The sequence below is a fragment of the Papio anubis genome, chromosome 14, assembly GCF_008728515.1.
Source record: "Papio anubis isolate 15944 chromosome 14, Panubis1.0, whole genome shotgun sequence".
Lineage (NCBI taxonomy): Eukaryota > Metazoa > Chordata > Mammalia > Primates > Cercopithecidae > Papio > Papio anubis.
Window position 1 is genome coordinate 22,021,853 of NC_044989.1, and position 26,456 is coordinate 22,048,308.

Sequence of the window (26,456 nt, forward strand, 5' to 3'; positions counted from 1 at the left end):
TGTATCCCTCTTTCTTTGATTTTTGTATCGATTATTCCATTGTTTTTCAAAAAGTTTTATCACATGTTAATTATCCCCAAAACAATGTTATTGTTTAGTTTGGTTTACTGTAATTTTACTTAAAAGAAAATACATAAGTTGACTTATGACTTACTTTTTCAATGGACATGGTATTTTTGAGATTAATTTATTTTGATTCATATAGCTACAGCCCATTAAACCTCACTATATATAATATTTATTGTGGTATATGAATGTAACAATATTTATATATCAATTTTATTACTAAAATTTTCAGTTGTTTCTAGTACTTTGCCCCGCAAAAAAAAAAAAGAATATTGCTATGTACTTTTTTGTATATAGCTTCTGATACACATGTACCACTTTCTCTTGGGTTTATACCTGTAAATTAAATTGAAAAGCCACAGAATTCACCCATTTTCAACTGCTTTTCAAAACTGCTGTAATAGTTTCCAGTCCTTGGCAGTTTATGGTGATTCTCATCACTTCAAAACCTTGCCAGCACTTGGTACTTTCAGACTTTAATTTTATTCATTTTGTGGGTATGAAATGGTAACATAATATAAGTTAATTTGCATTTCTCCTGGTGTTAATGACATTAAGCATCTTTTTCCATTTTTATATCCCATTCAGGTTTTCTGTTTTGTGGTGCCTGCTTTTTTTTCCCCCTGATTTTTCTCTTGGACTTTTAGTTTTGTGAGAATTCCTGTAATTGTAGCATCTAATCTCATTATGAATTATTCTATCTCCTACAACTTCTAAGTGCAGTAAGAGTGCAAGTCTGTGATAATCCTTCACAGGAAAAAAGAAAAAGGGCACTGGAAGGTTTTGCTCTGCTGTTTCATATTATTAATTGGGATGGTTTCAACTCCCAGAAAGAGAAAAGCAAGGCATGAGCACCCATGCTTATTGACTTTCTGGGCTCTAAGTGCAGTGGGTATTAACTGAGTGGATTGACTACAAGACTGCAGCCTTCTCTCGCCTTGCACTTCATCACTCGAAACGATGTCATTCCCAGTGCAGGACTGACAGGCACTCATGTCCAGCCTCGGCTCTATATCCCTAATCCATTAGTATTGGCTCGAGGTCAGCTTTTTGAAGACAAGATCAATTCTAATATAGTTACATTGACTTCTTTGTCTATCAGGGAGTAGATAGAAAGTTGAGAGGGATCAATAAATTCCAAACAACAAATCAGAAAATACGTAGCATATATAAGCCAGTTAGCATGCATGGATTTCTCTGTGCTAGTCATTGATTCAAATATAGGTAGTCCAGAAATAATGTGTTTGGATCCATACCTGAAAGCCAAAATGGAAATCAACTGTTCAAGCTACATCTTTAGCTGAATAGAAAATAGGAAACGACAAAATCCTTGGCCTTGGCCTCAAAATCTTACCTTTTCTGGGTCAGTGTTATCATTTCAGACTTAGTTTATGTCTTTTTAAAAGTGTTTTTCTCAGGCTAGTCTAATTTCCTTGTACAAGGCAGTATATGGTTCTTTGTACATATTTTCTGGACTTCACAAATTATTGCCCTTTACCTGTCAACTCCACCATCATCATAAATTCCTTCCCATCTCTTTTCTGCCTATCGAAACCATCCTCAACCCAAGGCCCTGCCCAAATCTGCGTCTTCTATGAAGTCTTTCTTCAACTTCATTGCTGTGAATAGACACTCAAGCTGCCAAAATCCTGTCGCACTTCTTATCATTAGCACTAATTTAGAGCATGTCTGCCTTATTATTCCTGCCTTGCATGGTTAGTTTTCTGTCTTTGTTTGTTACCCACCAAAATAAGGACACCTGAAAGTCTGGGACTGTATCTGAGGTATTGATGTATGTCTGACCCACATAGAATATTGCCTGAATAAAAGTACACGCCTAACTAAAACTCATTTGTTTGTATAGACATGAGCTTACTCTCATACCTCTCGGTGATAGCATGTTAATTAAAATTGACCAATCTCTTCCACTAAGATCCTGCTTTCCTTTTAACCTGAGGAGCCAAAGCCTGGCAATTTCTATATGCCTGTTCTGTTCTTCTTCCATCCATCCAGACTGTAGTTTTCTCTGTCAAGGTGAGTATTCTCTATTAAACAAAGAGTAATCAAGCTAAAAAGCCTATGTAGTCCTGGCTGAAATGTTTGACCTAACAAGCACCCTATTTCTTCCTAAGTTCTAGTGACACATCCTGGTATCTCAGTTTCTTAAATAAGAAACTCTAGTGTCCTATTTCTAAATCTCATTACAGATACCCTAAACCCTTCTAAAGGTAAGACAATCAAGTTCTTGTAGAATCTTGAGCTGTCTCTGAGTCTGATAACTCATGGAGATGATCGTTATTGTAATAGTAAACAACTTCTGTAAAAAAAAAAAAAAAAAGCTTCATATAATGCTTACTATACACTAGGTACAATTCCTAATGCTTTAAAAATATTAACTCATTGAATTTTCATTAAGAACTCCATTAGGCAGGTACTAGTACTGTGCTGAATATTCCCATCTCCCCCATTCTTCACTGGCTTCAGCCCCCCGGAGCCTGACCTCATCAACCAGTCTTCTTGGTTCTCTGACTCGTCATTGAGTTCAGCCTGTAGGAGACACCAACAGTATATGGAGGGTGGGAGGAGAGAAGAGTCAATATTTTACTTCATTAGCTTCCTTTCTGCAGCTGTACTTCATACTTTTCTCTGCCAAAGTCCACAACTCCATAGCTAGCCCACTCCTACAGTTACAACTCTTCTGAGAATCTATTCGCCACCCTCTCCCCTTGCCTCTTTAGACCTAGGCAGGATAAGATGTTTTTATTGTGAAAGTACTTTACTATTCGTTACTAGTTTTTCTTAAGCCTGCTCACAACTTTATGAATATTCCTTTTACTAAAATCTCTTACATTGCCCCTTTTATGATACTGTCTATCTGAACCCCAATCATTACAAGTCAGGAAACTGAGGCACAACAATATTAAGTTCCTTGCTTAAGATTATAAAACTAGTGAGTCACAGAGTAGCATTCAGATCCTGGCTGTGTGGTTCCACAGTATGTTCTCTTATCAGTACACTATGTTGTCTCTGAGTCTGTGTGTCTCCAAATGTAGGCAGACAACTGTCTTTCAGCTCTGAGAGAGGCCTCCAATTTCTCGTTGCCAGCTGAAGTCAAGAGTAAAGTAACGGCGTCTTCTTTTGCCAGGAGAGAAAGATCATCAGATCTATTTTAGAAAGAAATGTGGGCAGAGTTAACCATGAAAAAGGAAAGTTTCCCTTTGGGCAGTGGTTTTCTTAAAATCTTCTGGGTTCTACTGCTACCTGTTTTGCATTTAAACAGGACAGATAGGAACAAATTTAAGAATAATTAAGCAGAGAACAAAATTAAAAACAAGAGACAAGTGAGTAATAGAGAGCTAGAGTTGAAAGTCAAAATCCCAACTGGACACGTCAAAGGCTCAACCAGTCCTTAGTTCAAACTAAAACCAATAGTGAGTTTGAATTTTAATCTAGAAAGGGACTTTGGAAAGGAAACTCCCATAAAGTTACTCAAGGTGACTGATGAAACATTCCATTGAAATCCTACAACAAATCCCTCAAATTCTACAATTAAATTACAATGAACCACTGCAAATCAATTGCAATGGTTCTTCCGGCAATTTACCAACAAGACAATATTGTTTTAATGCCACTGTGTATTAAATGCCTACTCTATATGAAGAACTTTATCCACCTGCATATCATTGTTAAATTTCTCCACAGCCTTGAAAAGAATGTAAAATTAGCCCCATTTATCAGGTAGGCAGTGGAGGATCAACTTATTAAATTACTTTCTTAAAATCAAAATATGAGCACAGAACCAGGATACAAAATCACAAATGACCTTAAATATTGTGTGGTGTATGTGTTAATTATTACTATACTCACAGATGGAGAAGTACACAATCATTTAAAATCTGATGCCCTGGGAAAGATGAAAACCACTGTGAATTCTACTTAAGCTTTTTCCCAGTTCTGCAGTACATATGCCATTTTGCCTGACTTTTGAGATTATGCAAATGCAATAAAATGAATGTTTTATTGTTGCCTGAAAACAACCACAAGCAAGGTAAGAATAAAGCATTATTCCTTGTATATAGTTGCAATCTTCACACCTGAAAGCTAAAATAATTAAATGTGCTAGCTCTACCAAACTCTGTCAGTTGCAGGATATACTTGGCGTTTTGCAATGCACAGGTCTCTGAAATCTTTTATAACCTGAGTCTATCGGGAAATCCTTTCCTTTCCCTGATGACTTCTAAGACCACTTAAGAGTAAGCAGCCTCAATTTTTGATAGAACTCCTCTCATATTCTTTCCATCTTCTTTCCCTCATCCTTAGCAATGTGCTCAGCAGTAAATCAAGCACTTTATTAAATGTCATTTAATAAAAAATTACGGTTAGGTAGGCATAAGCCAAGAGTGCCTACATTGATTGTTCAGTTTTGAGAGATTTCAATAAACATAACCACAAGATCTGGTACACCGGCTTTCTCTTGCTGCATACAATTTTCTACCCAGAGGTAGAGAGATTGTAGACTTCTGCTGTTGTAGGCAGGGCTGCTAACAGTGTTTACAAAAATGGTTGAGAAAACCCATGTCTCTCTGACAGCTTTTTACCACATCAATTATAAATGCATTTTCCCTTGGGTGGTATTATCTCTCGCCCAAGGAATTTTCCACTGTCCTGGAGCATTTGCTGAGGAGAATTGATTAGGAAGGCGGCTTCCCGGTAGACGGAGAGAAACTGCAAATGCTTCTTTTTGTTGATGCTGTTGCCCTCGTAGCATAAGTACTGCAAGAATGTGAACAATTACAGCTGAAAATTCAAGCGGAAGCTGCTATGATAGAATTCGCAATTCACCCCTGAGGAGTGGAACAGACCCAGATATGTGAAGCTTGAATATATCTACCTGAGTAAAGTGATATTTGCTGGTAAGGGAATTATAGACATCAGTCATCTGTAGGGGCAGGAGAAAGGCACGTGTTTTGTTTGGGGTGGGATGGAATTATCTGGATTGGCCACACTGAACAATTTTTTCTCTGATTATGTTTGTATAGATCCAGTTTTCTTTTATTTTAAAAATTATGGTTATGTGGTATTTACTGTAAATTAATTATGAAGATGAGTTCCTATAAAAGTAATTTAACCAACTATGCATGTATTTTTAACCCTTTCTGTTTATATATGTGACTTTTAAAATTAGTAAATTTATTTACTTACTTTGATGATATAAAGCTAAGTTGAATTTGATTCTAAAGTAAGGTAATCGCATCTCAATCTTCCTTGCCACTCAATATTGGATTAGGGTGACAAAATTTTGTTTTATGAGACTTTCTCCATGGTATGTGGCTCAGGATCAATACATAGTAAGTGTTGAATTAATTAGCTTTAAAAATGTAGCTTAAGGTTATTGACTTATTCGAAAAAATTAATAAATATGAAAGCAAAAGTCTTGAAATTGTTCAACTTTTAAACTAGTAATCCCATGACTATGAACTTCTCTTCAGGAAATACACCAAAACTGTTGCCCAACACGGTAGCCACAAGTCACATAAAGCACATGAAATGTGATTAGCCTACGTTGACATGTGCTATTAGTGTAAATACTGAATTTAAAAGACAATACAAAAAATATGAAATATATCTTTAATAATTTTTACTTTCATCACAGTGGAAATAAAACATTTTGAATATATTAGATTATATAAAATATGTTATAAGAATTAACTTTGTCTGTCTCTTTTTACTTTTTATTTTTTTTTCTTTTGAGATGGAGTTTCACTCTGCCACTCAGGCTGGAGTGCAATGGCGCAATCTCGGCTCACTGCAACCTCTGCCTCCCAGGTTCAAGCAATTCTCCCACCTCAACCTCCCAAGTAGCTGGGATTACAGGCACCCGCCATCATGCCTGACTAATTTTTGTATTTTTGTAGAGATGAGGTTTCACCATGTTGGCCAGGCTGGTCTTGAACTTCTGACCTCAGGTGATCTTCCCTCCTCAGCCTCCCAAAGTGCTGGGATGACAGGTATGAGCCACCACGCCCAGCCTCTTTACTTTTTTAATGTGGCTATTAACAGTAGGATATTAAAGGAAATTTAACATTAGGTATGTGGCTCATATTTGTGCCTAGCATTTTATTTCTATTGAATAGATGTTCTAAAAGAAAGGACTACATGCATATAAAGATGCCTGCTATTACACTGTCTATCATGCAGGCATTTTAGCATGCAACTAAAATATTTATCAATGATAGAATGGCTATGAATATTATGATATTGATATATTGAATGGTATGCAGACAATGGGAATGGTAATTTAATGACTGTTGCAATATGAAACCTATGTAGGATGCATATATAAATAAGAAAGTAGAAAGAAAACTTGTATGTAAAATAGGTATAGAACTTTTTAAAAATATGTATGTGAACAGAAAAAAAAACTGAAAGCAAATATAAACAATAATACTTCTTATAAAGTAAGGTTTGGGAAGAGTTGCTTTTCTTTTTAAAAGCCCCATTATTGGTATTATACTATCATTTTCACAAGTAATACAAATGGAGTAAAAAGATAGAACTGGTATAGAAAGGGGTTTTAACCACAATCAAATCTTCTGGGTTAGGAGTTTTCAAGAATCCTGCAAACCTGGGTAGTCAATCATTCCTGCCAGGGAACAATTGGTACTTCTGGTATGGGAATGCAGTCTACATTTGATTCACCTTTGGACCTGATTGTGGAAATGCTAACCCTCCACAGCACCATCAAAGTACAGTTTGAATGATCTAGAAGAAATCACTTTCTTCACCCCCGCCAAACACAAATAAATTGTTCCATTTTAACCATTAAACTCACTAAACACAAATTCTCCCGCTAGCTGTCTCTACCAATCATTTCTATTTCAATTGCAACCCCTATATTTAAGCCCAATTATCCCATTGTCTCATGTTTTTATGACTTGATAATAGCATTCTCACTGAACTCCCTCCCTCTATTCTCCTATCACTCCAGTCTCTCCTAGACATACATAAGATCGGTTTCCCTAAAGTACTTCTCTTCCAAAGTTTTCCCCTTGCTATTAGGAAAAAAACATGAAAACATAAACAACGCTTTCTTATCTTTAGACTAAAAACCAGTTGCCTTTCTATGGGTTTTTATTCAATTTCACCATTCCTGTGCTCTCTCACCATGACTGCACATCAATCCCGATCTCCAGCTAACTGGGTCTGACTATGCTAGTCTACTTTCTGGTCTTCATGAATTAACACAATTTTCATCCCTTAAGTCCTAGCCCAAGTGTCACCTTTTAATAAAATACTCCATCTACTACATACCAGTTATTAATATTTGGGCAAAGATATAAAAATGAGGCACTTAATTTTAACAAACACATTGTATCTTTATCACTAAAATCTATTTAGACCTCATCATTCGAACCTGGAGCTCAAACCATTCTGCTGTCTCCTTTGATGAGTGCCCTCATGAAAGCACATTGTTTTCTGTTGGTTTTCTTCCAAAGAGCTTTCCATTTTACCTCTTCATCTCTACTTTTTGTCTGTTTTCCGCCTACCATCTTCATTATGCCTGGATTCTGGCGACTGCCTCTTAAAGCGTCTTATGTCCTCTGATCTTGTTGCATCAACCAAACCAGTCTCCGTGTAACCACTAAAGAATTATTCCTAAAACACACGTCTGATGAGTCATTCCGCTCATTGAAGGCCTTTATTTACTTGAAATCACCTTCAAGGTGATGTTTGTAGTGGTTTACGAAGCTCTTCATTATCAGCCCTATCTATCTAGTGACCTCTCTCAGCACTTGTTTTATAGTTTAGGCTCCAGCAACGACAATATGCTTGCCTGTTGCTAAATACAGAGCGTGGTTTTTAGATTTTGTGTCTTTGCTCCTGATCTTCTCTTTGTCTTTGACCTTCACCTCTCCCACTCCTTATAAACAAACTGCACGGGACTTATTCATCCTTATCATTTGAAATTAAAACGAGCATGGTTTTCCCTTGGAAATGATTAGAAAATTAGTTCTGATTGATACACTGACAGCTGGTTTCACTGCATTCCCTTTATTCTCTAAACCTACTGCTATTTATTCATTTCCACAACATTTCAAAAATATTTGGGTTTATCCTCCGACAACGAAAACCTTGAGAGGAGAGAATACATTGTATCCACTTCTATCTCATCAGTTCCTAGTGTCTGGTGGGCACTCAATACCAGTTTGCAGAATGAGCTAGAGAAGAAGGCCCCCCTGACTCATTGCACTTAATAGGGTTATAATGACAAGAGTGCAACAGAGTTTTTATTTGTATGTTTCCAGTGATGAAACTGATATTTGTCTATTTAATTGCAGGAGTCTTTTCTATTCTAGCCGAAATATTAGCACTAAGGTAGACAATCATTTTGGCTTCTCCGGCACGTTAGGTTCCATATAACAAAAGATCTTGACATAGACTACCGAGAGAGACACAGAGGGAAGGGGTGTATAGGCAGAAATCACCTTACATCTGTTTGGCAACTTTCAAGTTTATAAGCTCAGTCAGTTGTAGCTTGCAAAGGTGAGTCCAGGTCCAGGTAAATGTTAGTATTAGATATTTGAGTTTTGCAAGAAAAACATTTTCTATTGGATTGCTCCTTTTAAATACCATGACCAGAAGTGTCTCTGGCCCACAGGGAAATCAAAGAAAAGTGTTTGCCTTTACTTCTCCTTGTTATATGTGCTATCTATTCCAGGATTGTGACATCGTACTGCTTTTGTTTGGTGAGTATGGATTTCCTAAGGGGCCCTGGTATCTTTTGAAATACTAGAGAAATAAATTGTCATCTTATACAATTAACTGAGTAAGAATTTATGTTACATTTACAAAATGCATTCTGAAAGGACTTTTAAAAAATCTAACCATATTTACATACTTTTTCCTCTTCTTATACAATTTATTGTAATAGGAACTAGAAATAAATTTTTCCATAAAATGAGTAAGTAATGCGTTAAGACCTGGTTCTAAGTGACACAGAGGTATTTCAAAAGAAAACAAAAGATGTCTTGTCAACTAAAAATATATTTAGACTATAATTCTGAAAGCTACATGTAATCGTGAAATGGCAGGTTTTGATAGTTTGATAATTTCCTTTGTAATTCTGTATTAAGGAATAGGCCACTCTTGAGTTTTACCAAATAACAACTGAAGTGAAAAATGTATTGAAATATTGATAAGGTACAACATTAATTTTTTAAAAGAAATATTTTATGAAGACCATGACCCTATATTTTACAAGTGAGTTTATTAGAGTCATTCTGTTTCATGTGTTGCCCTCAATAAGCTTGATCATTGACCAGCTAACAAATATATTTTAAATATCTATTGTTACCAAGCTAATGTACTAGGATATAAGAACACTCAGAAGTACACAAAAATTCAAAAAACTTTTTAGGATGATTGAGACAAGACTCCAGTGAAAATACTCAGCAAAAATCACAAAGACTACTTGAGGGATTTACTTTAAGGCCACATCACATCTAGTTATCAATGAATAGCATTAATAAAACAATTAATGAAAATACAGCAGTTTCCCCATTCACCAAAAATCTATCATAAATTTAAGTTGCCATTTAAAATCACATGTTGGCATTTCTCTAAAATGTTTAAAAATGGAGGCAGTACAGTGATGGGTGGAAACAAAATAAAATCATTTAAATATTTTAAAGTCTGTCGTTGCCAAGACCAGAGTGTGTTGGGGGTGGGGAGTCATATGCTATTGGCAGAGCGGGATCAGTTGTAGGAGAGATCCTCTCCACAGCCCCTGCTCTTACAGATGGCCCCTTCCAGACTGAGGAGCAAAGGCTGCCCTTCTGGCCAGTAGCCACCCCCTGCTGTAATGCCGTTAGATGGCACTAACTCAGGCTTTGCATAGCAGCTGATGGCCAAATAATCCAAGTGTAATTAAAAGTCATGTTCAGAAAACAAAGAGAAATCCCCACAGAGCAGTTTCCAGGAGGAAAGCTATCAGGCATCCACATGGAAGGCCAAATACAAAGGATATACGAGCCAAAAGTGAGTTGAGAAAGAAAAGGGACCTGGCTAAAGATGGAAACAGTAAGAAGAGAAGCTAGAAACTCACAGGCTCCAAAAGCAATGGCTGCTCAGGGCTGATTAGCTCACCTGAAGCGACAGGAAAGGAAAAGAAGAAAAATCCCTGCCTTGGACCTGAAACAAGAGAAATGCCCTAAGCTCATTAGCATCAGGAAGCCAAAAGGCTTTGTTCCCACACAAAATTAGCAGAGAGAATTACAGAATAATGACCGTCTTTGGTAAACAGATTGAAGGCGTGGACCTAGCTCTGGTGCCCCAGGTCCACTGTGTCTTCTATGGACAAAAGGGAGCGTTTGTATTGAAGTCTCTGACGTCAACTAACAAGCTTGGCTGGATTTTCCCGAGGGGGGCATGAGGAACTTATTGAAAGAAAAATCAGAAAGTGGTAGAAGAATTTTGATAGAAAAACTCTTTAGAAAAAAAAAAATACTCTTCCTTCATCAAGGCAAGTTTCTGTGATTTGGGTGGGAAAATAAACATGTGAAATGTGCTCCAGGAAAATCGTATTACCTGAGTCTCCTTATTGGGCAGGTTTATAACTCAGTACAGAAGGATGACTCTTCCAGACATTTCTTCTGGATTATCTCAATTTTACAGAAGACATGATCCCTTAATGAAATATTTATGCTGTAGGTAGGGAGGTAAATTTGCCTCTGTATTAGTAGAATCATTATCTAAAATTCCTATCCGACTATCTGATTTCTACCTGTTGAAGAGGAATAGGGCATTATTTGGATAACCCATCACAGAGAGCCGAAGCTGACACAGAACCTGGATGGTTGTGTGCAGAGTGCAGGATGGTGAATTTTGGTTTTCAAAACTGCTGAGTTTAAATATCTAAAGAGTACTTAGGTACTATGCACGTAAAGTTATTATTTTTCATCTAACACTGTTTCAGACCAAAAAGCTGGGTAAGTTGGCATCACATTTGGAGGACGTGTTTAGCGTGGTCTGGCTTAAAATATAAACTGTGTGGCATTCATGATGTTCAAGTGTTTTGGAGGCCCTAAAAAAAAATGCCACTTACCTCCAGAGCAGCTGAAAGTAAGGCCCAATGAGAGGCTTCTGTCACCGTCAACCAGCAGGGAGGAATCATTATAATGGCTACAGCAGTGAAGCAGGGCAGGAAGTAAAATATAAAAATATAAAACAAAACTATGACCTTTTCTTCGACAAGTTACGTTTCCACTCTGGAAGGAAAGACTGTATATAATTTCAGATATTTGAGGAAGCACTTCCATTGGCTATAGGCAAGAGTAGTCTTTTTCTTGTATTTTTTTCTTGAACTACTCTGAATCATACATAATAAAATACTGAGTATAGAAAACACAAACAATGTAAATTCTAGGCTGGAAATTACAAACATATTTTAAATCACAAGCAATGATGTGTGGTCTAGCTATTTTTCATACGGGCAACTGTAGCATGAATGGCTGTATCTTCGTTGGGGTTTTAAATGATACTTAAATAGTCTGAAGAAATCTTACACACCCCAGATATTTTATAGTAATTATATTAGTTTTGTTTATATATATATATACACACACACACATACACACACACACATATATATAGTTTGTTTGTTTGTTTGTTTTGAGATGGAGTCTCACTCTGTCACCCAGGCTGGAGTGCAGTGGCGTGATCTCGGCTCACTGCAACCTCCAACTTCTGGGTTCAAGCGATTCCTCTGGCTCAGTCTCCCGAGTAGGTGGGACTACAGGTATAAGCCACTACGCCCAGCTAATTTTTATATTTTTAGTAGAGATGGGGTTTCACCATGTTGTTTGGCCAGGATGGTCTCCATCTCTTGACCTCGTGATCTGCCCGCCTTGGTCTCCCAAAGTGCTGGAATTACAGGCGTGAGCCACGGCGCCTGGCCTGAAAATTATTTTATATTGAATAGAACCACAGGATTATCTGGTACAGGTAGCTAGGTCCTGGTTTTGGTCTGACCTATGCATATAGATATTTCCGTGGGAGGCATTAAATTATAGCAGATAAAAACAATGATTATAAAGTGAAATAAATCTAGAACAAAATCCTGCTTCAGGCTGCATATTACTTAAGTTTTCAGAACTGCATTTTCTTCATTTATGAAATACAAAATAGTAATAGTACCTACATTAAGAACCATTGTAAGTATTAAATGAGATAATGTGTGTTCAATGCTTAGCACAGCATCTGGCAATGGATAATCATTTAAAAGTCACACAATAAAATAAACAAAACAGACTCAATAAATCATGGATGATTTTCTATTTAGTGAACTGCTTTGGAGATTAACAGTGACTGACATTGAGTAAAAGGTTTCTTGGACAAGGAAAACTGTTGAATATAAAGTCCTATTACTCCACGGAGAAGTAATATTGCAGCAGCTACTACTTTATGAGGATAACCCAAGAACACAAATGAGCAGAATTATTTTATCTGCAACCCTGTACCATGTGACCTTCCCTGTTCTTTCTGTTGTTTTACCAAGTTGCTTTAGTGTGCTTCTTCCATGACCTTGACAAGGCCCACTACCACCTCTAAGTAAATTTTAGACAAGTTATTTAAATCTCACAGCCAAAGGGAACCAAACAAAACAGCATGGAAAGCCTCTTCTACGTTGATGTGATACGGTGAAGTTTGAAATTGAGGGAAATGAGAGGAGACAGAGTCAGTGAGAGGTAGGCTCTCTCAGTACTTAAGGAAGACTTTATCTCTGAGTCAAGCAAGAAGGGGCATTTCCTGACCCCCCTGGCAGCCTGCTGGATACCATGTGACACTGGAGTTTTCCCATCCAAGTGGATTCTTCTAAATTAAGCTGAGATGCCCTAGATGGCCACATATTTTCAGAAAATGCAATAATTTATGTGTAAAACATGATTTTTGTGCTTTGGTGAAGAAAATTTATTGTTATTCATTATTTTCTAGAGCCACATAGTTTGATTTAAACAAATCTTGGCTTATTGCCACACAAACGTTCTCTTTATGGGCCTCAGACCTTAAATCATCACCATTTAAGATAACTTTCAAGAAATTAGAATAGAATGTGAATATTACTACTGTACAGATATCATTTGACTTACCAGGAACATTCTGAAAACATTTTAATGAGTTTCAAGTACATTTGCCTTTTTTCTCTCTCTCTCTCTCTTTGAGGGAGAGAGAGAGAGAAAAAAAAAAAAATCCATTTCTTAAGGCCTACTTGACCCTGTGAGTAAAGCAAAAATTTCAGTACGCAACCTGGAAATCATTGTAATGGCCACAGCAGTGAAGTAGGGAAGGAAGCAAAATATAAAATATAAAAACATAAAACAAAACTATGATCTTTCTTAGAGAAGTTATGTATCCACTCTGGAAGGAGAGGCTATAAGATTTCAAATATTTGAGCAATCACTTCTGTTGGCTATAGGTAAGGGTAGAGAAGTCTTTTTCTTTTGTTTTGTTTTTTCTTTAATCACTCTGCAATCAGAAGTCAGCTATGTCTAAAATCAACTTTCAGAGGTTACATTCTGTTAAATAATTTCAAGATTTAGATAGATTTACAGAGGTAATAAATCCAGGTAATACATTGTAATAATGTATCCAGGTAATACAGAGGTAACAAATACAGATAACATCGATGGTATAGACCTTGCCAAAGTTACCTAATTGGCTTGAGGACAAAGAAAGAAAATACTGGCACATGAATTCAACCTGAAGGATTTTAAGAAATTTTCTTATTCCTTGAAGAAAGCCTATTTCTCTCTGCAGTGTGAGCCATGAGAACTCTGATACTCTTTGCTTATCCTCATCTTTGTGAGTCAGAGCTTTCAGTATTTGTTGGTATCAAAATAAAAAGTCAGAATCAGCCGGATGTCAAAGTTGACATCTCATTGAAATTTACTTCAGAACCACAGAATAAGTTATATTTTGTTTATTTTGTACAGCTTGGGTTTATTCGCCCTATTTGAGGAAGAAGGCATTTTTTTTTTTGCATGAAAAATGAGAAGTATAATATTTGTGAAAATTTTTATGACCAATATATGTGAAGGAAATATATTGCCAATGCAAAAATAAGTTGTGTGAAAAAAATTGCTAGCATATGTTTATGTGCATTTTTCTGTGAAGGAATTTTACAGATTTTTATCAAATTCTCAAAAAGTCCTGAAAGTAAAAATGTGTTGAACAGATTACCTGTTGGGAAACTATTCTGAATAGTTTAAAAATATATTGAGTAGGCCGGGCGCAGTAGCTCATGCCTGTAATCCCAGCACTTTGGGAGGCCGAGGCAGGCGGATCATGAGGTCAAGAGATCTAGACCATCCTGGCCAACATGGTGAAACCCCGGCTCTACTAAAAATAAAAATAAAAGCCAGGCACAGTGGCTCATGCCTGTAATCCCAGCACTTTGGGAGGCCGAGGCGAGTGGATCACTAGGTCAGGAGTTCGAGACCATCCTAACACGGTGAAACCTCGTCTCTACTAAAAATACAAAAAATTAGCCGGGTGCGGTGGCGGACGCCTGTAGTTCCAGCTAGTCCAGAGACTGAGGCAGGAGAAGGGCGTGCACCCGGGAGGTGGAGCTTGCAGTGAGCTGAGATTGCGCCACTGCACTCCAACCTGGGCAACAGAGCAAGACTCCGTCTCAAAAAACAAAAATAAATAAAACAAAATAAATTAATAAAAATTAAAAATAGCTAGGTGTGGTGGTGCACGCCTGTAGTCCCAGCTACTTGAGATGCTGAGGAATCACTTGAATCCAGGAGATAGAGGTTGCCGTAAGCTGAGATTGCACCACTGCACTCCAGCCTGGTGACAGAGCAAGACTCTGTCTCCAAAAAAACAAAACAACAACAACAACAACAAACTATATATATATATATATATAATAGTTGAGAAAATAAATACAGGAAGTTTAGATTTTGAAGAATATTAGACTTGCAATTCATGTTTTTTAAGTGCTCTTATTAATAGAAGGGAAGAGAGGTGTGAGATTATCTTTTCTAAAATTGCTTAGGAAATGTCAAGGGTTAGGGCACTAGGTATCCAATATCTCAAATAAATGAAACCAATCAACTTTCTATGAAGAAAAATATTTTTTCCAGGCTACATTTGAATTTGAAAGTACATCCTTCATTAATCAGAGACAAATAATCACCTAGAAAGTATTAAGATGCAGATTGTGATTTTGCAGGTGTGAGTGGGGCCTGAGATTCTGCATGTTTAGCAAGCTCACAGGTGAAATCCCTGTTACTGCTAGGTCCTGTATTGAGTAGCAAGGCCTATGGCTAACAGTAAATGTTGTGGTGGGCAAAGAATATGTTACACCGTGTTTTTCTCCTGGTGCAATATATTCTTTGTCCTGCTGATTTATCTTGTCTTGGTGCTTGGTTGACTTTTCTCTATTGCCTAATGCCTACAGCAAGCATCAGTAATTTATATCTACATTAATGTAATTAATGGCCTACTAACTGTTCTCCCTGCACCATATCTGTGCCTTTTCCAAAAATAAATTACTATTACTATTATTGTTATTGTTTTTATTCATGCTGTGTGCCAAGTACTCTTTTAAACACCTTGTAAGTATTGAATCATTAATTCCTTCTACTGTCACATTAATCAACTTCCAAAATATTATTCATATCATATTACTCTTATCCTCTGAACTTGTCAGTAGTTGCTATAGTTATTTTAGACCTGGTGCAGATTTCTCCCTTGAACTTTCCCAGTCATCCCCATTATTCTAGACTCAGCTTCCTAAGTGAGACAAATTTCAAGTGACATAAATTTGCAAGTACTCATTGCCAACCTCATGAATTCAAACTAACTTATTTAGATTTTGAGATCTTCTATTATATTATTTGTGAATGACTCAATCTCATTTAACATAATTTCCCAAATTTAATCTATGCTTAATACAGATAAATTATCTTAGAAGTGCATGAGTATGTCGGCAGTATTTTAACTTCTATACCTTTCCTGAAGCTATGAACTCAAACCTCTATACTCCACCCTCTCCATTAAAGATATTCTATCCATTTTCTAAGTCCTCACTAAAGTTACATTGGTGTTTTGCCACTCTTTTCTGAAAGGTCTTGTTTCCTTCTGAACTGGTGAAGTATGTCCAACCCAAGTCAAGGATTTTCTTGACTTGCCTTCTCAACTAGTTCATGATAAAAATACCTACCTTAAACCACCTGAACATAGACCCCTAAGGCCTACAGATGTTCAAATTCTGATATCCCCAATGCAGGCATTGCTGGGACTCAATCAAGATGGTATTCCCTGCCATGTGACTCAGCAATTCCTCCTCTGTTCTGAGCATATACCCAAAGGAAATGAAACCACCACCTTGTAAAGACATATGCACCCCCATGTTTATTGCAGCATTATTCACATTAGGCAAGATGTGGAAACTCCCTCAGTGCCTATCTACAGGTATAAACTGTTTTACAGATACATATATAGATAGCAATAGAATATTATACAGCCCTAAAAAGAATAAGATCTTACCATTTGCCACATCATGGATGAGCCTGGAGGATATTATGCTTAGTGGAATAAACCAGACACAGAAAGAAAATTGCATGATTTCACTTAAATGTGAAATCTGAAAAAAATGCAGATATACAGAGATAGAAAACTATGGTTACAGGGTGGGGTTGGGGTTGGGTAGGAAATGAGGAGATATAGGTCAGAGGATACAAAGCAGCAGATATGTAAGATGAAAAGACTAGAGACCTAATACACATCAGGAGGGCTATGGGTTATAAAATTTTGCTACAGATGGGGTCCATACTACATGAGTAGATTTTAGCTGCTCTTGCCATAGAAACAAAAAAAAATGGGTAACTGTGAGATGATGAATATGTTAAACTGCTTCATTATAATAACCTTTTTACTATCTACATGTATTCCATAACATCATGTTGTATTCCTAAATATATACAATAAAATTTATTCTTTTAAAAAGACACCAAGTCTTAAATCATAACACATTATTACTAAGGCTGAGCAAATTAACTCAGCCAATTGACCCTTCCAAAAATAAATTACTTATTAAGGTCTAAAAAAAGATGGTGTTTTCCCTTAATGCAGTAAATCTTAATACATTTAGTTTTTCTTGATTAGCAGCTTTCTAGGGATAATTTAGGGGGCTCAACATCTGAACATATGGACGGGGCTTTCTTACGCTCTGTTCATGTACTGAACCCTGGTAGATACAGAGAGATGTACTTCATAGAGGAAGGAAGGCAGGGAGGCAAGACTTGCACGTGAAGATGAAAAAAAAGAAAAAAAGAAAAAGAAAGCAATAGTCCTGGGTGTCATTTGTTCGACAAATTTCATGATGTGAGCCATCATTGTGCAGCAGCATGTGCTACTAAGAGCTACGGTTTAAGAAGAATCTAGTTGTGAGTTGAAACTTCTCTTTTAATTATACACACAATTATTAGCCACCTTCTGGGACATACATTTTCAAATTGATAAGTCTCTTTCCTGGAATTTTAAGGTAATTATTCTTAAATTGTAGCATAACTCTCTAAGGAAACTAGGATCCACAGGAAGACCTCCCGAAGGTGCAATGAAGAAGCACCTCTGGAGTGCGTTCTCTCTTGTGGGAGTGGCTAAGTGGGTTGCAGTGTTGACATGACGGGTCATCTACTGATACCTAGAATTCTGTAGAGTGAATTCATATCTAGTTAACATTCATATCACTGATTATTCCCAATTACATCCTTGTGCATCACTGGTGATAACCATATGGATTATCCTTATATTATGGCCTGAAAATTAAAGAGAGGATAAGGCTTATAAGTAAGGAAATTAGCAGACTCAGAAAATGATACATATGGGAAACCAGCAATTCTACACTCAAACTTTGAATGGAAAAAGTCCTTAATGATGCTATTAGGAAAACCTTAGATTTATCACTAGAGAACAAATTATAAAACATCTTGCATTACTGTATTATGAGGGGGAAAAAAAGCCTATTTAGACAATAGGCTAAGTCCCACCCACAAAACCAGTAAGCAGGAGGGTAACAGCCTTTCTGCACTTGGCCTTTGTCATACAGCATAGCAGGAGACACTGCAGTATGTGCTGGGTGGAAATCTCCATCCATTGTGGGTGAGTACTATGCCTCGGAGAGTATGGTATTCTATGAAAACATGTCAAAGGACCCTTTGTTTTCCATGATAGCTTTCTGCTGCCCTTATTACAACATTCATTGTTATGTAATAACAATAACTATTTCTTTCTTTTTGAGAGGGATTCTCCCTCTGTCGCGCAGTCTAGAGTGCAGTGGCACACAGTCTCTGCTCACTGCAAGCTCCGCCTCCTGGGTTCACTCCATTCTCCTGCCTCTGCCTCCCCAGTAGCTGGGACTACAGGCACCTGCCACCACGCCCGGCCAATTTTTTGTATTTTTAGTAGAGACAGGGTTTCACCTTGTTGGCCAGGCTGGTCTCAAACTCCTGACCTCGTGATCCGCCCGCCTCAGCCTCCCAAAGTGCTGGGATTACAAGGGTGAGCCACCACTCCCGGCAACAATAAATCTTATGTAGTTGCTTATTTATTCCAACTCGATTCTGAGTTATCTAAGTTTGGGACCTTCTTTATACATTGCTACATTCAAATACTTCACAAAGTATCTGGTATTTATAGATTCTCAGTCATATTTGTTACACAAATAAACATAATCCTAACTCAACATTGGCTTTTCCTTGGCTTACTTCACGAAGCCTTAGGATTTCCAAAGATACTTCATGAAATATCTGGAAGATTTTATAGCCACTTTTCCCCTAATTACTAATAATACAACTCTTCTTCAGGCCTGGAAATCTCCATTGCAGGGGCTTATTCAAAACTTCTCATTTCCCTATAGCTCACACACAAAAATGGAGCTATATAATGCCATCACAATATTTTGGGAAAACAGAATAAAAATTGTTCTTCTAATAGTTGGTCATAAATTAAATAATAAATCAACATATAATGAATAAAATAGAGAAGTGCAAATACACCTTTTTAAAAAGCTTCCAATTAAATTCTATTATAACAGTAACTGAATACATTGACATATCTAGGAAAGACAACATTGGCTAGGAGTATTTGTCCCCAAAGTGTGCTTCATGTTAATGTGGCCCAGAATTATTTTCTGAAGTTCTATAACTTACTTGGATAGTTCTGTGATTGTCAACTGGCTTCCAGTGCAGCACGTTTTACTGAAAGAAGCTGACAGTTTCCACAGAAGTTCTGACTTCTCTCTAACTGTGCTACTTCTCAGCACATCACTGGGCTCCTTGTTTAGATATACATCCCCAATAGCTTCTTATTGTGATGTCTCTGAAACAGTGAACTGTTTTCAATGGTGAAATCAGGGTTCTTGGCCTACAAATATGAAGCCTATAGGTCACTCTCCACTTTGAATTCTTTTACATCATCACTTTTCTCTTCAATATCACCATTCTCCTCAAATGCTTTAAAGTTTACCCTGTCACTTTCCAGGTTATAGAAAAAAATAGAACTCCTTTATCGCCCGTTTCAAACTCATCAATTTATCTATACTTTTATACCCATGTTTTCATCCTTCCCTATGGTATCTATCTGTCTATCTATGCAGGCAGGTGTGTGGTGTGTGTCTGTATCCATCACTCTCATATATATGTGTGTGTGTGTGTGTGTGTGTGTATAAAATCTTTGTGTGAGTATATGTGTATCTATGCATCATGTATGTCTCCATATATGTGTGCATGTGTGTATCAATTATCTTTCTACTCCTTTAAGAGTAAATATTTTCACTGTGCTTTTGATTCCATTCTATCCCTTTTAACCCTTTGTGTTACTAAATTTTCATTCAACAAATTTTAATAAAATGCTTACTATATTACAGGTAATATTCAGTGTCACAAATTTCCTCTTATCCGCATTACAACCTTTCAAGGTCAGCATTTCTATCTCAAATTTGCAGAGAAGGAAATAGTCACAGCAAGATTAAGAACAAGACAGATGGTAAGTGGCACAGCTGAGATTTGAAACCAGGCCATTCTAACTCCATCACATCGTTTTCCTGTTTGTTTATCTCTTGTATTGCTTTTTTCCTCCATTGGAATATCTGCTCTACAATAGCTGGGCTGTAGTCTATATTGCGAATGACTGTATCTTCAAATCTTAGAATAGTGACTGGCACATAATATGTTTTCCATTAAGCATAGTTGAATAAATTTATGGATGAATAAGTGAATTCCCCTTCTACTCTCAAGGATACAGAGGCTGAGGATCTGTTTCTTTGATCCTTTTGTCCTCTATAACCTGAGGTTCCCACTCTACCCAATACCTTGTAAATGACATGATTCTTCCTTTTTCCTTGGAGTTAACTGGGCCAAAATATGGCTGGTTTTCATTGATAGTTTTCGTTTTATTTCCAATTATTTCTCCTCTTGAAAAATGCTGGCCATTTCTGACATCTCCTGTGCAGAAGGCCCAAGGGGAACAATTTGGTACCATTTTCAGCCTCTACCCGACCTTGTTGTTTCAATCACCCCCCGAACAATTCTAATGTATCTTTTGCTTCATGGGCACATATTACCCCAGTTTTCAGTATTCAGTAGCTTGGTGTATCTTAAATTGAAGTGCTTTAACTAACAGAATCTCTGTGTTCAATTAACTTCCTTAGAATCTCTGTGTTCAGTTAACTTCCTTACTATATTTTCTTCTAAGCAAATAGGTTATATTTTTGAGGATAGAAATATCCGGTAGGCATGCTTTCTTCTTATGCCTTCTTCCTCTACCACCAAGAGCTATGGAACTGTGTTTCCACAGGACTATTTTCCACCTCTTCTTTACTCCCTCCCTAACCCTAGATCTCATAACACTAATCAATAGATCATTAGATATGCTTTTAGGGAAATTTCTAAGCTGCCAGAAGTCTGCAATGCATCTTTCCTCTTACTACGCTGCTTTTTGGGGCCAGATTCATGGATTAGCATATTGTTTTAAATGTTTGATCTGTAGCAATGTGCTCCATGGAATTTTGTACCACCATCCCAATCTTCGTTGTCATGACTTTTTGTATTGTATCTAGTAGCTAATACAAATTGTAAGAAATGTTTGTTGTTGCTGCTGCCATTTTTTTGTTTGTTTGTTTTTGAGACGGGGTCTTGTTGTCTCCCAGGCTGGAGTCCAGTGGCGCGATCTCGACTCACTGCAAGCTCCGCCTCCCAGGTTTACGCCATTCTCCTGCCTCAGCCTCCTGAGTAGCTGGGACTACAGGCGTCCGCCACCGCGCCTGGCTAATTTTTTGTATTTTTAGTAGAGACGGGGTTTCACCGTGTTAGCCAGGATAGTCTCAAACTCCTGACCTCGTGATCCACCCATCTCGGCCTCCCAAAGTGCTGGGATTACAGGCGTGAGCCACCGCGCCTGACCTGCTGCCATATTTATTTATTTATTTATTTATTTATTTATTTATTTATTTTTATTTTTTGAGATGGAGTCTCGCTTGGTCTCCCAGGCTGGAGTGCAGTGGCCGGATCTCAGCTCACTGCAAGCTCCACCTCCCGGGTTGACGCCATTCTCCTGCCTCAGCCTCCCGAGTAGCTGGGACTGCAGGCACCCGCCACCACGCCCCGCTAGTTTTTGTATTTTTTTTTTTTTTTTTTTTAGTAGAGACGGGGTTTCACCGTGTTAGCCAGGATGTTCTCGATTTCCTGACCTAGTGATCTACCCATCTCGGCCTCCCAAAGTGCTGGGATTACAGGCGTGAGCCACCACGCCCGGCCGCCATTTTTAAAATACAGAATCCCAGGGCCTGCTCTTGGAGAGTCTGACCACAGGTCTGAAGTTGCATCTAAAAAGTCACATTTTTAAATGCTCTCTAAGTGATTCTGGTGGATGCCTTTTCTCAGCAACCCCTCGCTACTGAGATAAATGTTCTTCATAGAGATGAGCAAAAAGGAGAAGGGGTCTATTATTGCTATCTTAGTTAGAAAGTAAATTCTTACAGGGGCAGAGACTTGGCTTTATTTGTCTTCCTTTCCAACACATGGCTTGTGAAATAATAGTTAAACATCTCATCAAAGCTTTCATGAATTTACTGAGGCCCAGGTTTCTGTGTAAATAAAGAGAAAGGCTGGAAGGTAACAAGTTAAGTCAGTTTTCACCTAAACATAAATGAGGTAGAGGAAGAGAACGCAGGATCTGTCCCTGGAGATTTGAAGGACTTAAATGTTAGCACTAACATATTGAACCTAATTCTCAGCTTCAGAGGTAGTCAGGGCAATCACCCAAGAGATCAATGCTTGCTCTCCCCTGAGGATGAATGCACTCCTGCCTTTCCTATTCCATACCCCAAACCTCATTTCTGACCAACTGCCCAAGACAGAGAATAGTTGTTATTTTGTTCTTCTTCTTTTGCTGTGAAAAATTCATTTAGGACATAACATCATAATTCTCCACTCCCACTCGTTTTTCTTCTATTGTGAAAATCAATAACCTATGGGGCTGGATTTTATGAAAGCTGCAGCAGTTAGAAGAAAATAAAGAAATGAATCTTTTGATTCATTATATTTCCCACACCCACCTTCTTACTGCCTTTGTGCCAGCCAGAAGATACTCAGGGAACACTAGGTAGGGATGCCATATGTCTGGGCAGTGTGCATGACAGAACAGACGAAAAGCAGATCCAACAAAGAGAAAGAGAGATACAGAGACAGAAAGAGCCAGCCATGGACTCAGATATCTGAGTTCTGATTACAATGCTTGCTCCATGAGTAGATGCCAACCGTTAAATATATTTTGACTAGGTGGCTGCTAACTAACTTAATAAATGAATGCATAAATTAATATAGAAATAGATATTTGGTGGTAAATGATAGAATTCCAGCTTCAAATATACTAGAAACACACCAGAAATCTCTAACTTTTATATTAATGGTCTAGAGAGAAATTTTACTTCTCTTACCATAGGGTGCTGTGATCAAAACAGTTTTGAAGGTTCCTTGACCTGGCAGAGGTGTGTAGGATGTATTGGACTACATTGTAATAACAACGAGCAGTCCCATTTAGAGAACAGTGTTGTACTCTAGGAATGTGATGAAGACGGGCCCTAGTTTAAGGATTACAGTGGTGAGAAGGGGGAAGTAAGAGGTAGTATATTAGAAAACAAAATGAGAGCGTTTAGAAAAAATTAGAATCTGAGATGAAAGACAATGAAGAATCTTGTAGGAAGACACTTCCCTACAATTCAAGAAGTTATTATCCCTTCTGGGATAAATTTTCCATATGGTTAATTACTACCTTCTCTGGATTTTTACTATAATTTGCACATGTTTTGTGTAGAGTTTTCATTGTAGGTTTAATTTCTATTTATGGGCTTTTATCTTTCTTTATACTGAATTGTCGGCTTTTGGGGGAAAGTTATCTAGTCACAAACAAACAAGAACCAGTACACTGGTTCCAGGTACGGGTCCTAGGAGTCTGGGTTAGTTATTAAGGAGGGACAAGACTGGCTTGGTGTCTGTCAAGTGTTTCAAAAATGGAGACAGATTGATTAGAGGGAAAAAATACGCAGTTTGGTGAAAAAGGTAAGACCTACTATTTGATTTGATAGATCAGTAGGGTGACTATGGTTTACAATAATCTATTGTGTATTTCAAAATAGCTACAAGAGAGCAATTCACATGTTTCTACCATAAGGAGTAAAACAAATATGTAAGGTGATGGATATCCCAATTATACTGATTTGATCTTTACAAGTTATATTAGTACATTATTATGTGTATCTCCAAAATGTGTACATCTAGTATCTATCAGTAAAAAATAAAATAAGAATGAAAAGTCAAAAGACAAGTTACAAGGATAAGTCACAATTTAGAACCAAGCATTAGAATCCAATGGAAGCACCACTGCAGAATCAGGGTGAATAAAAGACAGAAGGGCTGTGTAAGTAATAATGATCATATATTTTGAGCATATATGATATGTGCCAACACCATGCTAAATACTTTCACTGGCTAATTCTCCCATCCATACCAAGAAAAATATATTCAAATAAACAAGCCTAAGTAACAACTTTTATTTTACCACTTGTGTGTATCCACTCTCTCTCCTAAAGCGTATTAAAGTTACCATAAAGACATTTGAAAATACGTCAAATAGAAACATAGTGAATAACAAAGAATTCAGCAAAAGGAAAAACTTTCTGCATTTTTTTTTCAATTATGGGAAGAGGTTATGATCTAAGTAGCTAACTTCAGAAATCTCTATCCTTCCCCATTGTGGTATGTTGTCATTATAGAAACAGAAGTGATTACGTTGAGTGCTAAGAAATGTACTCAAAGGTGTTGTCAAGTGATTCTGCTAAAGTTAAACCTGAAGTAGCTATTAGAGGGGAGATTGGGAGTTACTTCATGCAACCCCAAGTTCCTTTTTTAACTTCATATTCAGTACTTATTGTGTATATTTTAGATATAATCATACGTATTCCTGAAGACATTCCGTTCTAATTGAACAGTCAGAAATATAAAATCAGGGTTTGCATGCAGAGTGGTGAGATTCATGAAAAAGGAATCTGCGAATGTGATAGGAACCCAGAAAAGAACCATCTAATCAGACTGGGAAGGCCATTGATAATTGTGAGGATCTGATTTTTGAGCCAATTCTGAAATGGCCTATGTAAGTTAAATAAAGCCCATGAACAAAGAATACCTCAGAGACACTGGCAGAATAGCAAATTTGGGAAAGTCCAAATAGCTTGTTCTTTTTCTAGACTGAGAAGTTTCTCCTCCATCACTGTTCAGAAAATCATAACATCTACAGCAGGCCACCAATGGAGTGGGAGACAAGTTGTTCAATTGACATATCATTAGTGCAATTGTTAAGATAGATAATTTTGCCTTAACTGCTCTGCCAAAGTCATAAAAAGGATGTCATTTTGTTAAAACAATGTCATTTTCCAAGATGAAGAACTACATTAATTCTGTTGCATTTAGTAACATACAATATTGTTACCATAACACCAGTGGTTCGGTCTAAGACCCATTGCTCATCACAGAAAAAGACAATCACTTAGTCAATGAATATCACCAGGGAAGAAAGGCTTTATTCAGGAGACAGCTTGGAGAGACCAGAGCCAAACCTCAAATCCCTCTCTCCTCAGCAACCAAAGTTAGGGGGTTATATAGCAGGGAAGGAATGTAGCTATGTGCAGGATTGTTCAGTAAGAAGCAGATAACACTTTGGGAAGCCAAGGAGGGTGAATCACCTGAGGTCAGGCATTAGAGACCAGCCTGGGCAATGTGATGAAACCCCGTCCCTACTAAAAATACAAAAATTATCTGGACATGGTAGCATGATCCTGTAATCCCAGCTGAGATTACAGGGATTACATGGGATTACATGGGAGACTGAGGCAGGAGTATCTCTTGAACCCAGGAGGCGGAGTTTGCAGCGAACTAAGATCGCGCCACTGAACTCCAGCCTGGGTGACAGAGTGAGACTCTGTCTCAAAAAAATAAAAAAGAAGCAGGTGATTGGTGAGGCAGCTATGAGGTATGAGGGATCCAGAGTCTCACTGCACAGATGCAGTGATGCAATGGGCTTCAGTTCCTTGATATTATCAGAGAGGCCTGAGGGTCAGTTCGCTCTGAAAAGAACTCGGAGAAGACAAATGTAAGTTTCAAGCTTTAAGACTGAGAGGGGCGATTTTTATGTTTATTTTTAAAAAGAACATAAACATCAGTTCTATGGGGAAATTGAACCAGTTTCAGTGTTTCTAGTAAATAACTACAAAAACCATTGTACAACTTTTGCCCTAATCCCAAGCATTCCTTTGTTTCATGGTGAGTTTTGGGTTCTCAATCTTTTGTGTTATGATATTCCTCAAATTATTTGTGAGAGGCATTCACTTGAGTCTACCTGCAATATTAGTTCTATCACCCATTGAATATTTTTCTAAATGAGTGTCCTTATCCCCCAAATTTTTATCCTTGGGATTGAGGTATAATTTTTCTGAATCATGTGACTTTTCGGTTGAGAAAATGACACAGACTTGGTCCACATAAAAAGGAAATGCCTTTTTGTTCTACTTCTTGAAAATTCTTCTCTTCTCCAAGCTCCTGTATGACCCCTGCAGCCTCCACTTTGAATCACTAACATGCTCATAATTTGGTAATGAGTCCGAAGATCTAGACTTTTACAGATTTGATTAACTTAGGTCTGTGGAAATGATTATTTTTAAAAATATATTGCCTTCGGATATTACTCTTCATGTGGTTGTGACTTTATACATTTTGCCGTGAACTTCATTCCTAACAAATAAGGCAGGAACTTCAAGTTCAATGACCATC

The 26,456-nt window shown here is 37.4% G+C and overlaps 1 long non-coding RNA gene across 1 annotated transcript in view; it reads left to right on the forward strand.

Annotated features, from left to right (window-relative positions):
• The first annotated feature begins 4,434 nt into the window (after positions 1-4,434).
• The window catches only part of LOC103876778, a 73,478-nt gene continuing 51,456 nt past the window's right edge, over positions 4,435-26,456 (forward strand). Inside the window, exon 1 of the long non-coding RNA XR_636156.3 lies at positions 4,435-4,979. This is a non-coding gene — a long non-coding RNA (uncharacterized LOC103876778). The remainder of the gene's footprint in view (positions 4,980-26,456) is intronic.